This window comes from Oryctolagus cuniculus, chromosome 19 (genome assembly GCF_051225735.1).
Source record: "Oryctolagus cuniculus isolate XC-2025 breed Fujian yellow rabbit chromosome 19, ASM5122573v1, whole genome shotgun sequence".
Taxonomy (NCBI): domain Eukaryota; kingdom Metazoa; phylum Chordata; class Mammalia; order Lagomorpha; family Leporidae; genus Oryctolagus; species Oryctolagus cuniculus.
The window spans coordinates 58,222,561-58,237,622 of record NC_142885.1 but is presented as its reverse complement, the minus strand read 5'-3'; the positions used below and the strand labels follow the sequence as shown (position 1 = coordinate 58,237,622).

Here is a 15,062-nt window from a genome sequence, read left to right as displayed (position 1 = left end):
AAATCAGGTAGTCTGAACTCTCCAATTTTGTTCATCTTCCTCAAAATTGTTTTTGCTATTCTAGTTCCTTTGCTTTTCTATATAAATTTTAGAATAAAATTGTTGGTTTCTACAAAAAATACTACTGACAGTTTTGTTGGAATTGTATTGAATTTATACTTGGGAGAGACAACTTAACAATATTGAGTCTTTCTGTCCATGAATTCAGTATTCGTTTCCATTTATCTGTGCCACCTTTGACTTCTGCATCAGCGTTTGCAGTTTCCAACATCCAAATGGCTCACGTATTTTTTCCCAAGGGTTCCATGTCTTTGGGCTCTATTGTAAATGTTTGTAAAGTTTGAAGTTGGGAAGGCTAAGTCCTCCCGTGTTGCTCTTTGTTCAGAGTTGTTTGGGTTATTCTGGGCCCCTTGTTTTTCGCATGCATTACCTCTCAGCTTTCTGAAAAACATCTGCTGGGATGTTGATAGGAGTGCTGTTGAATCTACAGACCAGTTTAAGTGAGAATTGCTATCTTAAGAATATTGCATTTCCAAAGCCATGAATATGGAAGCGCTCTCCATTTATTTAGGCCCTTGTACATTTTTTTGTGAGCAGTTTTTGTAGTTTTGAGTTTACAAGTCTTATTTTCTTTTAATAAATTTATTCCTAAGTATTTTATTCTTTTTGACACTCTTGAGAACAGACTGTTTTTCTTGACTTCATTTTCAGATTGTTCATTTCTGGTATATAGAATATGATTGATTTTTGTATATTGATCTTCTATTTCCTCTTGAGTGAGCTTTGGAAGTTTGTGAATTTGTCCAATTCACGTAACTGATGAAATTTATTGGCACAAAATTCCCAATGTGTGCAGTATCTGTGGTGGTGTCACCTCTTTAATTCTTGATATTAATTATTTCTGTCTTTTTTTGTTGATCATTTTGGCTAAGGGCTTATTAAATTTATTGATCTTTTAAAAGAACCAATTTTCGGTTTCATTTATTTTTTTCTCTACTGTTTCCTGTTTTCAATTTATTGATATGATCTTTCATATTTCCTTCTTTCTGCTTGCCGTGGGTTTAATTTTTTTTTTCTAGCTTCTTAAGGTAGAAGCTGAGGCTATTATTTGAGAACTTTCTTGTTTCCTATCAGGAGCATTTAATAATATAGAGTTCTCTCTAAACGATGTTTTGCCTATGTCCCATAGACTTTGGTATGCTGTGTTTTATTTTTTAAATTTTTTATCATCCCTTCCTTTTTGACTCACGGGTTTCTTAGAATTCTGCAGTTGAATTTCCAAGTATTTGAATATTTTCTAGATACCTTCATGGTATTGACTTTCAGTGTAATTCCATCATGCGTGTATAATATATTTTGTATTATTTCAATGCTTTTTAAAAATATTTTTTATTTGGAAGTCAGAGTTACACACACAGAGAAGGAGAAGCAGAGAAAGAGAGAGAGAGGGAGAGAGGGAGGGAGGGGGAGAGAGAGAGAGAGAGAGAGAGAGAAAGTCTTCCATTCGCTGGTTCACTCCTCAACTGGCTGCATAAGCCAGGAGCCAGGAGCTTCTTCTGGGTCTCCCACATGGGTACAGGGGCCCAAGCACTTGGGCATCTTCCACTGCTTTCCCAGGCCATAGCAGAGAGCTGGATCAGAAGTGGAGCAGCCAGGACTCAAACCAGTGCCCACATTGGATGCCGGCACTGCAGGCGGTGGCCTCTCAGTCCTTTTAAGATTCCTTTATTTATTTGAAAGGTGGAGTTGCAGAGGCGGAGGCAGAGAGAGAGGTCTTCCATCTGCTGGTTCACTCCCCAAATGGCTGCAATGGCCGGAGGTAGGCTGATCCAAAGCCAGAAGCCTAGAGCTTCTTCTTGGCCTCCCACCAGGGTGCAGGGGCCTAAGGACCCAGACCATCCTCCACTGAAAGCTGGATGGGAAGTGGAGCAACCAGGACTCGAACCAGCACCTATAAGGAATGTTGGCACTGCCAACAGTGGCTTCAACTGCTACACCACAACACCGGCCCCTTTAAAGATGCTAAAATTTACTTTATGGGCCACGATATTGGTTGAACGGTTCATGTGAACTTGAAAAGTGACGTGTATTCGTTCTGCTGTTGTTGAGTGAAAAATCTCCAGGTGTCAATTAGATCAACTTGGTCGATGGCACTGTGTATCTTTACTGATTTTCTGTCTACTTCTTCCATCAATTACTACGAGAAAAATGGCGAAGTCTCCATGTGAAAACGTGTTTCTCCTTTCAGTTCTGCCAGTTTTTGCCTCGTGTGTTTCGCAGCTCTTCTGTAAAGTACATGTACATTTTGGATGGTTATATCTTTTTGGTGAATCAATTCCTTTAGCATTATGTGAAGTCCCTCTTCACATAATGTATTGCTTTTTTTTAAAAAAAAATATTTATTTATTTGAAAGTCATAGTTACAGGGAGAGAGAGAGACAGAGAGACAGAGAGATCTTCCATCTGCTGGTTCACCCCCTAAATGGCCACAGGAACAGGACTGCTCCAAAGTCAGGTCTCCCGTGTGGGCGGCAGGGGCCCAAACACGGGGCCATCTTTGCTGCTTTTCTCGGGCCAAGAGGAGTGAGCTGCATTGGAAGTGGAGCAACCGGGTGTGCACCGGCATCCATATGGGATATCGGAGTCACAGGTGGCAGCGTTCCCTGCTACACTACAGCACTGGCCCCGATAGTGTGTTTCTTGTGGTGATGTTGATGTGGGAAAGCTTAGAAGACAACTTTAAGTTCACAAGCTGGAAGCCACACCTCCTTCGGTCTGTATTGCCATGTTCATCCACCTGTCAATCAGGGGCCCCTCCTCCAGGAAGTACCGCCTTTACCGCGGCGTGGGGGTGGTACCACGTAAACACTTCCGTTTTCCAAGCATAGAAAGAGCTAGGAAGGCGCGAGGCTCTCGCTCCTCGTGGGCTCCGGGCGAGCGAGCGGAGCTGGGTATGATAATTCCCTTTATTTGGCCCACTCTCCCTCAATAAAGGCCTAATGAGCCTGTGTATTTTCTCCCTTTGTAAATAAAGCTTATCACACTGCGTGGAGATTTTGGGCCTGTGTTTAGAATTCTGTAAGTAAAAGGCAAGAACCTGGAAATTGATTTAAGCCAAACCTAACCCACAACAGGGACTTTATTCAGGCCATTAATGCTGCCTCCTGGGGTGCACATCAGCAGGAAGTTGAAGTCAGGAATCAAGGCCAGGCCTCGGATATGGGACGTGGGCCTCTGAACTGGTGTCTTAACCAGCAGGCCAAATGTCCTCCCCTAAGATAGGTATTTTTAGAGAACCTATGCTTTTTTTTTTTTTTTTAAATCTATATGTCTTTGGTATGTATTTAGACCATTTACACTTAATTTCACGACTGATGTGGTTAGATTAAAATATAGCATCTTGCTGGTTGGGAGTTACTTTTGATGTCGTGTTGTCTTTCCATTACACTCAAATCTGCAGATTTTCCAGATCCTCTCTTCTGAGCTGTGGCAGTCGAGGGGGGTGGGGTGAAGAGCTTACTCCAGTCCTGGAGAGTTGTTGTGCCAGTGGGGTCTCCGCCGAGACCAGTGGCGTTGACTTGCTGCACTGTTGCCTAGGTCTCTGGCAACAGAAGCAGAAACGTTGCAGAGTCACAAAGTCCGTGATGAGTACTGTCTCCTTCACAGGGTGGATGCGTGCAGTTGTTACACCTCCAGCACAAAGTGAGGACAGTGACACTCAGGAGGGCTAAGCAACCCGACCAAGTTACACAGCGGCAGAGCCAAGATCTGAACTCAGGTCTGTCTGAATCCCACGATGAAAATCTTAATGCCTCTGTTGAAATGTAATAGGTAAGTCATTATGAAGGTACGTTCTAGTACTCTTAATCTAAATTGCTATCAGTATGTGCGTCGAGAGATACCTTTTAATTTTTAAATTGTGAGGATCTAGCCTATCAGGGTGAGACATCAAGAACTTGATATTACCTGTTAGATTGGCTATTATCAAAAAGATAAAAGATAGTAAATGATGGAAAGGATATGGAAAAACTGGGATCCTTGCACCCTGTGGGAATGTAAATTGGTATACTTTTTATGGAAAACAGCTCCTCACAAAAATTAAAAATAGGATTACCATGTGATTGAGCATTCCCACTCCTGGGTGTATACCCAAAGAAGTGATATCTGTGTAAAAGGGATACCTGCACTCTTGTGGTCATTGCCCATTTATTCAAGATACAGAAGCAACTTAGATGTGTTTCAGTGGATGAGTGAATAAAGAAAACGTGGTATATATAACAATGGGGTACTATTCAGCCTGAAAAAAAGAAGGAACTTACGTCACCTGTGACAGCATCCTGCACCTGGAGGGCATTATGTTTGGTGAAACAAGCCAGGCGCAGAATGACAAACACGTGTGGCACGACCGCACTCACAGGTGGGACCTAGAACGCTGGCCCTGCAGAAGCGGAGCGGAGAGTGGCGGTGAGGGGGGTTGCAGGGCTGGTTGCTGGGCAGATGCTGTTCAAACGATGTAAAATTTCAGTTGCATTGGAGGATTACATTTCAGGAAATCTATTGTACAACGATAATCAGTAACAATCTATTGTATTTTTGAAAATCACTAGGAGAATAGATTTTGCAATTTGAAAGGTCTTTTACAAAATAGACGTCTATGAGGTAATACCTCTGCTAATGAACTATAGCACAAAAGATGCAAGTTTTAGAACATCGAGTTGTACACAGTAATGTGTGCAGTCTTTTCTTGTCCATTTCAAAGATAAATTAAACACATTAGAAAAGGGACTTGATAGTATTTTGTTTGCCTTAACTAGAAGCTTCGTCCTTTATGGGAGACCAGGAAGCAGCGCAGTTGAAATCTGTCAGCTTGTCCTGATGAATTGGCCAAGGGACACGTGTGCTCAATTGCGCATTTCTTGGGTTTGGAGAGAAGCGGGGTACAGATGAGTGCCTCTGTGGAGACAGGAGCTCCCTAAATAAAGATAGCGGCTGTGAAGCAGAGTGATCCTGACATCTGCTAACTGGATAAGTACACTTCCTCCACCGCTCACTGTCGGGCTCCTGTTCCACCCTGTGGAATCTCCCTTTAGCCAGTTCCCGATCCAATGGTGAACCTATTGCAGAAATAAATTATGGGGAAGCACGTCCATTGCTACTTCCCTAATTCAGAAAAATCAAGCTCTTTTTCTGTTCTACACTGTTTCCTGTCATGCATAATATAGCAAATTAATTAGTGGATCTGGAGGCGTTTTGCTAATACAATTTCTCTCCCTTGCTTGAGGTGAATTATATTCATGCTTCAGTCACTTGAATATTACTCTTCATGTTTGACGGAATTATGTTATCAGGTGATGATTATATTGCACACTATCTGATTCTAATTAAACCAGAAAATAGCGACATTGTAAAAGGAGCATGTTTCATGGTCTGCACTCCCCACCCCCTCGCTGCTCCATCCGGTTTTTAAAGCTTTCTGAGCTGTGCTTGGGTTGTTTTCTGACACTTATATCTTCTTTCTTTTCTCCCATCACAATGCCTTCTTGGGTCCGCTTCCTCTAATGGGTAATTTGTACAAATTGAGTCTTAGAGAGACATAATGTTTACACTTGCCTTTTTTTTTTTTTCTATTGGAAGCACTGTGTTTAGGAGTGACTGATTATTTCAGGTGATAGCAAAGAAGAAAATGTGTTGTTTTATCAAAATCATCCACATACCTTGAGAAAAAAGCCCCTTGCCCAAGAGAAGAGAAACTCTGATTTATTTCCTCCCTCCTTCCCTCCATCCCTCTTTCCTCCCTCCCTCCCTTCCTTCATTCTTTTCTTCTGTTCTTCCTTTCACTTATTTGAGTGGCAGAGCTATAGAGAGAGGGAGGGACAGGTCTTCCACCCACTAGTTCACTCCCCAGGTGGCCACAATATCTGGAGCTGTGCTAATATGAAACCAAGAGCCAGGAGCTTCTTCCAGGTCTCCCATGTGGGTGCAGGGGCCCAAGCACTTGGGCCAGCTTCCTCTGCTTTCCCAGGCCATCAGCAGGGAAGTTGATTGGAAGTGGATCAGCTGGGACTCGAACTGGAACCTGTATGGTATGCTGGCACCATAGGTGGGGGCTTACCCTGCTAGACCCCAGTGCTGGCCCTGAGACTCGGGTTCTCGAGGTGAGAGAGAACCAAGGTGTGGAGACAGGATACAAGGTAAGCAGGGCTGCGGAATTCAGGCCGCTGGGGTGTGAGCCTCAAGTCCTGGGTTCCAATTCTGGCTCTGCCTTCCTCTGCTGTTGTTTCTCTCGCCGTATACAGCAGGACGTGCTCCGTGCAAGTGAGGTCTGGGAGAGTTCATTGGCTTTATGAAGTCATGGGGAAGGCAAGGCTGGAACTCCCCTTCCAGCTCTCCTCCTCCTATGGCGGTGAGTGAAAGGCCAAGCCCTCAACCACGAGGGTGGAGCTCTGGAGACATCACGTAGGGGAGGTCACTGGGTATCACCGCGTCTTTTCTCACAAGGATAACGTTGTGCCTTTGAGTTAGACTCCACTCACCCTCCTTGGGGCTGCTGATGGTGTGAGGAGCTTTCTAAAGTGTGAGGTGAAACCGGCAGCGTGCTGCAAATGAAAGGCACTTTCATGGTCGGCTGAAAGAAAAATACAGTCCACTACCTTAAACTGAGCAGCTCAAGTGCAAGGTAGAGCCCAGTGTGGTCTGTGGGCTTTGATCGTTGGTCCTTATTCACCGAGTGGTAAAGCTGGGAGAATGAGTTGCAGCACGGGTCTGGCTCCTGTTGGGATAATATTCCTCAGAACACGGGCCTGCTCATTTTCCAAACTGTTTTCCTGTTGGAAGAACGGACTCTTGCCTGCAGTAACAAATTGTGTAATTCAAGTCAGCCTGGTGACTTTCCTCGCGGATTTTTATCTTCCTGCGCGAGGGCAGTGGGGGCCGCCTGTTCGTTGTCACATTACTCCTTGCCTGTGTGAACAGGTGCGTGCCTGACTGCTCAGGAAGAAGGATTTGTGGGAAGAAAGCTCCGTTGTTGGGCTCCACGTAGGACCTAGAAAGTGGCAGAAACAGTTTTTCTTTTCTGAATTTTGGCTGTGGAAAGAGGCAAGGACAAGCCACGGACAGAGCTATTTAACATATATTTATTAAGCAATTATTATATTCCAGATCTTACTTTTGGTGCTGGGGGTAGAAGAGTGAACAAAATTCCTTACCTTGGGGATTTAGGAGCAGGCATTTAATAGGGTGCGGTGAGAAGGCCCTGGGATTGGGGGCTCCAGTTCTGGCTTCTTTACTGGTTCGTGGTCTAGTGGGGAGAGAAATAGCGAGCCAGATGAGAGGAACATATACAGAGTACTGGAAAGTGATAAACTCAGGGAAATAATTGAGCAAAGGATGGAGATACGGAAAGCTGAGAGGGTGCGGAGAAGGGGGGGGTCTCTTGGAGAAGGGGACTTTGGGGCAAAGACTTGAAGAGGCAGGAGGGTGAGCCATGAGGATGTCTGTAGGGATAACATTCCAGGAAGCCAAACCAACAAGTGCAAAGTTCTGGAGGTGCTGTGTCTCCGGTGTGTCTGAGGAAGGGCCGAGTGGCCAGGGGCACCAAGGTGGTGGTTGGTGGTGGTGTGGTGGGAAATCAGGTCCTCTTAAAGCTTGTGGTTTTTTCATGGATGGCTGCGAGCAAGAGCGGAGGAGGAGGTTCAGGTTACTCAGAAGGGCTCACTAGTCAGAGTGGGCGCTCTGCTGGGTCCAAGGACAGGGAGGGTGAGCCTGCCCTCATGGACCAAGGAGTCTATTCAGGATGGGACATTAACCCACATGGAACCTCAGAGGACAGGGAGGTCCAGGCATAGTCATATGGATCTCTCAAGAGAGGGAGAAAGCTCTAGAGAACTGGATGAAAGCAAAGGTTCTGGAAACACAGTATTAGTGCTATGATCTTGGGTGGGACACTGCATTGTCTGAGGGTCAGTTTTACATCTATAAAATGGAACATACTTTGCAGGGTTGTGTGAGGATAGCATGTGCAACATGCTTTAGCAAACACAGAATACACAGTAAGGCCTCAGTACATCGTAGCTGACATGATTGTTTTATTGTATTATCAGAGTGGTTAGGAGAGGATTCTGCCAAGTTTGACTCCGGAGTAAGTGAGGTGCTATGGACAAGGTGGCCCTCAGGGTAAGGGGACTATATGAACAAACATATCATTATGGAGATAAGCAAAGGCAGTCATTACAGTGGTCATAGTTAATAGAGTAGCAACAATAAAAATGGTGATTTATTGAGTGCGCACATGATCTCACTTAGGACTCACTGTAGTCCTGTAAAGTAGGTGTTCAGATGATCTTTGGCTGCTGGGAAAGCTAAGGCTCAGAGACATGAAGTGATTTTCTGAAGGTCACACAGCTCGCGAGAGGCAGATAGGTGGCTCAACACCAGGGAGTTTCCACTTCACTCCGCCTTCACTTCTCTTTGGTATTGTCTGTGGGGCTCGGTTGAGACAGAGACGGGTTTTGGTCTGAGGGACATCGTAAGGAAAATCCAGCAGATAAGAATAAAGGAGCAGTGGTTGTGTCTTTATGAGCAGCATATTGAACTGGGGCTATTCCTGCCCTCCTGGTCCTGTAGAGATAGAGATTGAGTTCTTTCTTTCTTTCTTTCTTTTTTTAATCTTTACCCTTCTTTCTCTGTTTGAAAGCAGTTTTATTTTTGTAAGATTTATTTATTTGAAGGCAGAGTTAGAGAAGGGGACACAGATCTTTTATCTGATGATTCACTTTTTTTAAAAAAAAGATTTATTTATTTCACTTGAAAGTCAGAGTTACACAGATAGAAGGAGAGGCAGAGAGAGAGAGAGAGAGAGAGGGAGGGAGAGGTCTTCCATCTGCTGGTTTATTCCCCAGTTGGCTGCAACGGCTGGAGCTGCACCAATCTGAAGCCAGGAGCCAGGTGCTTCCTCTGAGTCTCCCACGCGGGTGCAGGGGCCCAAGGACTTGGGCCATCTTCTGCTTTCCTAGGCCATAGCAAAGAGCTGGACTGGAAGTGGAGCAGCTGGGACTTGAACCGGTGCCCATATGAGATGCCGGCACTGCAGGCTGTGATCTTACCTGCTGCGTTACAACGCCGGCCCCAGAGATTGAGTTCTTTCCTGGCTTGATAGAGAAGAACGGACTTCTGGGGTACAGTTGTCCCCCAAATGTCAAGCCATCGATTTCTAAGTTCTTCCTCATAATCCCTAGGCAACAGCTAAGCAGATTCACAATTGGACTTTCCATATGAAGGGAATGGACTTTTCTTGATGAAAGCTTGATTTTTCTGATTTGGGGAAAAAATTCTTAGGGGTCTCAGTTGTGGTCTGGGATTTGATGGGCAGCTGACCTGGACCCACAGACACCCCCCGGGGGAAATAAAGCTGGAAATAAATGAAGTGTAATGAGCAACAGATGTCATGAGCCAGGCTGTGACTCTCCTAAGCTCTGGGGTGACAGTAACTTGACATTAACCTTAAAGTAGACGAAGTTGTTGTGTATCCTTGTATTTTTCATTAATACTTTTTTATATATTTTCTCTGAATTTCCTTGTAATGGTATTCCAAATTCCTACCTCTTCCTGGAGTAATGATCCTATAGGTGGCTAATTCATTCTTTGGCCTTCCAATCAACAACCGAGTTCATTGAGCTTTTAATAGGTATGAGCACTGTTCAAGGTTCTGAAGACTGAGAGCATGCTAGGGTTATTTGTGTTTTTAGAGAACAGCAAAGTACCAGTATATTTTAGGTTCTTGATGTATATGGCTTTTTTAAGTGATAAGGAAAAGGGTGAATTTTTTTAAAAAGATGTGTTTATTTATTCTGAAAGTTACACAGAGAGAGGGAGAGCCAGATCTTCCACCTACTGGTTCACTCCCCAGATGGCTGCAACATCCAGCGCTGGGCCAGGCTGAAACCAGGAGCCAGGAGCTTCCTCTGGGTCTCCTGCATGAGTGTCAGGGGCCCAAACATTTGGGCCACCTTCTGCTTTTCCTAGGCCATCAACAGGAAGCTGGATTGGAAGTAGAGCAGCTGGGACATGAACCAGTGCCCATATGCCACAGGTAGCAGCGTTACCTGCTATTCCACAATGCTGACCCCAAGGTTTTTTAAGAAGTCTGGTTTTGGGCCAGAGCCGAGGCTCACTTGGTTAATCCTCCGCCTGCGGTGCTGGCACCCTGGGTTCTAGGCCTGGTCGGGGTGCTGGTTCTGTTCTGGTTGCTTCTCTTCCAGTCCAGCTCTCTGCTGTGGCCCGGGAAGGCAGTGAAGGATGGCCCAAGTCCTTGGGCCCTGCACCCGCATGGGAGACTAGGAGAAGCACCTGGCTCCTGGCTTCAGATCTGTGCAGCGCGCCGGCCGTAGCGGCCATTTGTGGGGTAAACCAATGGAAGGGAGACCTTTCTCTTTGTCTCTCTCTCTCACTGTCTAACTCTGCCTGTCAAAAAAAAAAAAAAAAAAAGGTCTGGTTTAATTATGGCATAAAAACAAATTGGTCAAAATGATTTGTTCAATCAGTGGATTATCATTTTGTTTAACAGCTCTGGGATGATGAAGAGAGTTGGTGAGCATATTACATAAAGCCTTAGGCATTAGAAATAACATTCTCTTTCTCAATATAGAGAGTTTTAAAGGGATTTTTTCTTTGAGAGGGAGGGAGGGAGGATAAGAGTGAGAAAGAGAGTAAGTGCACTCCTACCTACTGGTTCACTTCCCAAATGCTCATTACAGCAGGTTAAGCCAGGTTGAAGCTGGGAGCTGGGAGCTCAATCCAGTTCTTACATGTCCGTGGAAGGAGCCCAATTACTTGAGTCATCAGTAGTTTGCTTTCAGATGGAACGTTGGTCAGAGCTGAGCATTGAACCCAGATACCCCAGTGTGGATGCAGACATCTTAAGCAGAATCTCTCTCTCTCTCTCTTAAAGATCTATTTGTTTATTTGAAACTCAGGGTTACAGGGAGAGATGGAGAGTCTGAGATGCAGACCTTTGATCTGTTGGTTCACACTCCAATGGCCACAATGAATCCAGGAGCCAGAAACTCCATCCTGGCCTCTGACGTGAGTGGCAAGGGCCCAGGTCCTGGGACCATCTTTGCTGCTTTCCCAGGCCATTGGCATGGAGCTGGATTGGAAGTGGAGCAGCCAGTGCTCAAACTGCTGCCCGTAGGGGATGCGGACTCCGCAGCTGGAGGTGTAGCCCGCTACTACAGCTCTGGCCCCTCAAACAGGATTTTGACGACTATCTCAAATTCCTGCTTTTAAGTTCAGAGCTAGGGGGCTCCTTGACTGCATACTGCAGGGATAATCTTGAAAAATAACGGGAATTTACTGATGTGTAGTTGTTGTGATCTCAGAAAGCTCTTTGTGCTTCAGTTTGTTCATTTGAAGGCTAATGCAGCTCCTGGCTTTGGCCTGGCCCAGCTGCAGCCATGGCGGCCGTTTGGGGAGTGACCCAGAGGGTGCAAGAGCGCTCTCGAGTGCGTGCGCTTGCTCTCATGTTCTCTCTCTCTCTCTCTCTCCACCCCCACTGCCTTTCTTCCTTTCCCCCTCTTCCCCTCTCCCCCCTTCCCGTTTCTCCCTCTCTCTCTCTGCCTTTCAAACAAATAAATAAATCTTAAAAAAAAATAGACACAAGGTAGACTCTACGTGTGAACAGACCCACCAGAAGTGGGGGAAGGAAGGGGACCATCCCCTGGGAGGCAAAGAAAGCCTCCGTGGTCTTGCCCTATGTTACTTTGACATTCCAATAAAAATAAAAAGATTGCATGATTTTGGGCAGGAACTGAAAGTACTGTGATGAGAGGTGTTGATTCATGCTGCCTGATTGCCAACAAGGGGAGTGCTCTCTGTACCCACAGCCATACTAATTTGATGTTTCATCTTCATTAAGTGAAAAATGATATGTGTTGTTCTTTTATTCCTTTAATTAATTGGAGTTTAGAAGCTTCCCGTGTATATAAAATTTGCATGGTTATTATTTTCCTTAAAAATAAATGTTATATAACTTTGTGATCCAGGTAAGATGCTTTGGAAGTTATGTTTTCATCAGGTTCTTGCCTGATTTGTTGAAGACCTTATTATCAGTCATTTACAGTGAGATAAATTCCAGTGTTAAAAAAGAAGGAAGCCACATGGAGAAAGGAGCTTTAACTTTACACAAATAGTTTTTTTAAAAAAGGGTTTATTTATTTGAGAGGCAGAGTTAGGGAGAGACAGAGAAATCTTCCATCCCCTGGTTTATTCCCCAAATGGGCAAAACAGCCAAAACTGGGTTGATCCAAAGCCAAGAGCCAGGAGCTTCCTCTGGGTCTTCCACATGAGTGCAGGGGCCCAAGCCCTTGGCATATCTTCCACTGCTTTACAGGCCATAAGCAGAGAGCTGGATTGGAGATGGAGCAGCTGGGATCGAACCAGTGGCCATAGGGGATGCTGGCACCACAGACAGAGGCTTAACCTACTACACCACAGTGCCAGCGCCCATAAATAGCTTTAACTTCTTCAAGAGAATAAAATCTAACTCTTAAAGCTACTGAAATAAACAATCTAGATGTAACACAAAGCTGCAGCTACGTGTAATTCTTACACCAGCATAATGACTAATTTGAAGAATCCGAGTTGAAATTCGGAAGTGTCATTAACTGAAGTAATTTTCCTTTGAAAAATTTTAGTGCTAAGATTTTGTGCTGTAGAGAATGAATACTATCACTTTCCACAGTATTTGTAAATGAAAAATTGTTGATAGAGTATCTTTTTATTTTACTGAGAAAGTTTGTGGCATTGTTTATTATTACATGATAGGGCTGTGTAAGTGTCAGTTGGCTTAATGTTGGTTGGCTAATGCACTCTGGGTTATCAAAACCATAATACTAATAGAATTTTTTTAAATTCATAAAATTCTTGGTTGCATACCTTATGTTGTTACCACAGCTTCTCTCTTTGCTTGAAAAGATTTCGAACTAAAGTTCCAAAGAGTGGTCTTGGCTTTCAGGGGTGTTTCAGATCTTGAGTTTGAATCCTAGCATTGCCACTTGCTACTTATGTGGCCTTCAGCAAACTATTAAAATTATAGAAGCCCCGTCGGTTCCATCATCTGAAATGGGAATGATGATAAAGTCTACCTCAGTGATTATTAACAGAATTAGCCGAAATAATGCATATGAAGTACTTAGCTTATTGTCTGGAAACTTATCAATGATTCATAACTACTTATTACTTCAGCCTATTTCTGCACTGGAAAACTATTTTGCAATAAGCAAAATGATTATAACGAAAATGACAACCAGAAGGCTGTCAACGTTTCTGACTCAGTATCTGGGGAAGGGCTTGAGGACATGCCGTCCTCACACGTTCCCAGGGGAGTCTGATGTGGGCGGCAGAGGGCTGACGGGCGGAGAACCAGTGCCGGAAGCCTTTTCCACCGTGATTTCACTGGGTCCTTAGCATGAAGGTCTAGGAGGTAGGCTCCCGCATGGTTGTGCCCTGAGGTGGACGCACTGGGAGGTTTAATAACTTTCCCAAGGCCATGCAGCTTGGAAGTGGTGGGGCCAAGGTTCCGACCTCCGTGTTCCTCACCTCTTTTTTTAAAAATTTTTTTAAAAATTTTTTAACAGGCAGAGTGGACAGTGTGAGAGAGTGAGAGAGACAGAGAGAGAAAGGTCTTCCTTTTTGCCGTTGGTTCACCCTCCAATGGCCGCCGCGGCTGGTGCGCTGCGGCCGGCGCACAGCGCTGATCCGATGGCAGGAGCCAGGTGCTTCTCCTGGTCTCCCATGGGGTGCAGGGCCCAAGGACTTGGGCCATCCTCCACTGCACTCCTGGGCCACAGCAGAGAGTTGGCCTGGAAGAGGGGCAACCGGGACAGGATCCGGCGCCCCGACCGGGACTAGAACCTGGTGTGCTGGCGCCGCTAGGTGGAGGATTAGCCTATTGAGCCGCGGCGCTGGCCCTCACCTCTTTCTACCTGAGATGACCTATGTGGAACTTGAGCCCATCACTCACTCACCCCTCCCCTGCTGTTCTCTGTCCCCACCTTCCCAAGTCAGTACCATGGGCAAGCATTATAGTCATCCTTTCCCTCAGTCTGTCATCCTCCTCCTGCACTGTGCGCTTGGTAAAGTCAGAATCCTGATGGAAGAAGCTGCCTGCTTCGCACCTGCCCTTGCAGCCCACCACAGCTGGAGAAATGGGCAAAACTGCTCTGACCCTGCCAAGAACCTGGAGCGGTTCTGCCATACTTCTGGGCAACCACACTGCGCTTTATTAGTCCATTCACCCTCCTCCTTTCTATTTTATTGTTGAAATTTATTTTATTTTGGTAAGAACACTTAACATGAGGTCTCCCCCCTTTACCACTGCTTAAGTGTACCGGAGAGTATTGCTAGCTACAGGCACCATGTTGTACACTAGAACGTGTTTGCTTTGCATGGTTGAAGCTTTATTGATTAGCAGTTCTCTATTTACCCCTTCTTTATCCCAATCACTGGCAATAACTATGCTACTTTCTGTGTCTATGAACTTGACTACTCTAAGTGCCTCAATAAGCAATAAGATGATGTACCTGCACAAATGAGAGTACTTAAAAAAATTGGTAGAAATAGATTTTAAAGATACATTTATATTGGTTCCAAAAATTTGAAATCCATGCATATAGAAGTCTTTTTTTTTAAAAAAAGGTTTATTTGAAAGTTAGTTAGGAGAGGCAGAGAGAGAGGTCTTCCATCCGCTGGTTCACTCCCCAGCTGGCCACAACGGCCGGAGCTGTGCCCATCTGAAGCCAGGAGCCAGAAACTTCCTCTGGGATGCCCACGCAGGTGCTGAGGCCCAAGGACTTGGGCCATCTTCTACTGCTTTTCCAGGCCATAGCAGAGAGCTGGATCGGAAGTGGAGCAGCCGGGACTCGAACTGATGCCCATATGGGATGCCAGCACTGCAGGCGTCAGCTTTACCTGCTACACCACAGCATTGGCCCCAATACAGAAGTCTTTGAAAACTTTATGGGAATGTACATTATGAAAAACTATATATGAGTTTCAAATTATGTCTT

General features: G+C 45.1%; 1 long non-coding RNA gene across 24 annotated transcripts in view; it reads left to right on the top strand.

Moving 5' to 3' along the window:
* The first annotated feature begins 2,462 nt into the window (after positions 1-2,462).
* LOC103348570 (uncharacterized) overlaps positions 2,463-15,062 on the top strand; it is a 226,909-nt gene continuing 214,309 nt past the window's right edge. For 22 of the 24 annotated variants that reach the window (XR_016225721.1, XR_016225703.1, XR_016225706.1 and 19 more), the window contains exons 1-2: positions 2,820-2,951; positions 3,667-3,831. This is a non-coding gene — a long non-coding RNA (uncharacterized LOC103348570). Of the gene's footprint in view, positions 2,952-3,034; positions 3,079-3,666; positions 3,832-14,874; positions 14,894-15,062 lie in introns of those variants that run through there. The other 2 variants (XR_016225725.1, XR_016225724.1) reach the window with 2 other exon arrangements.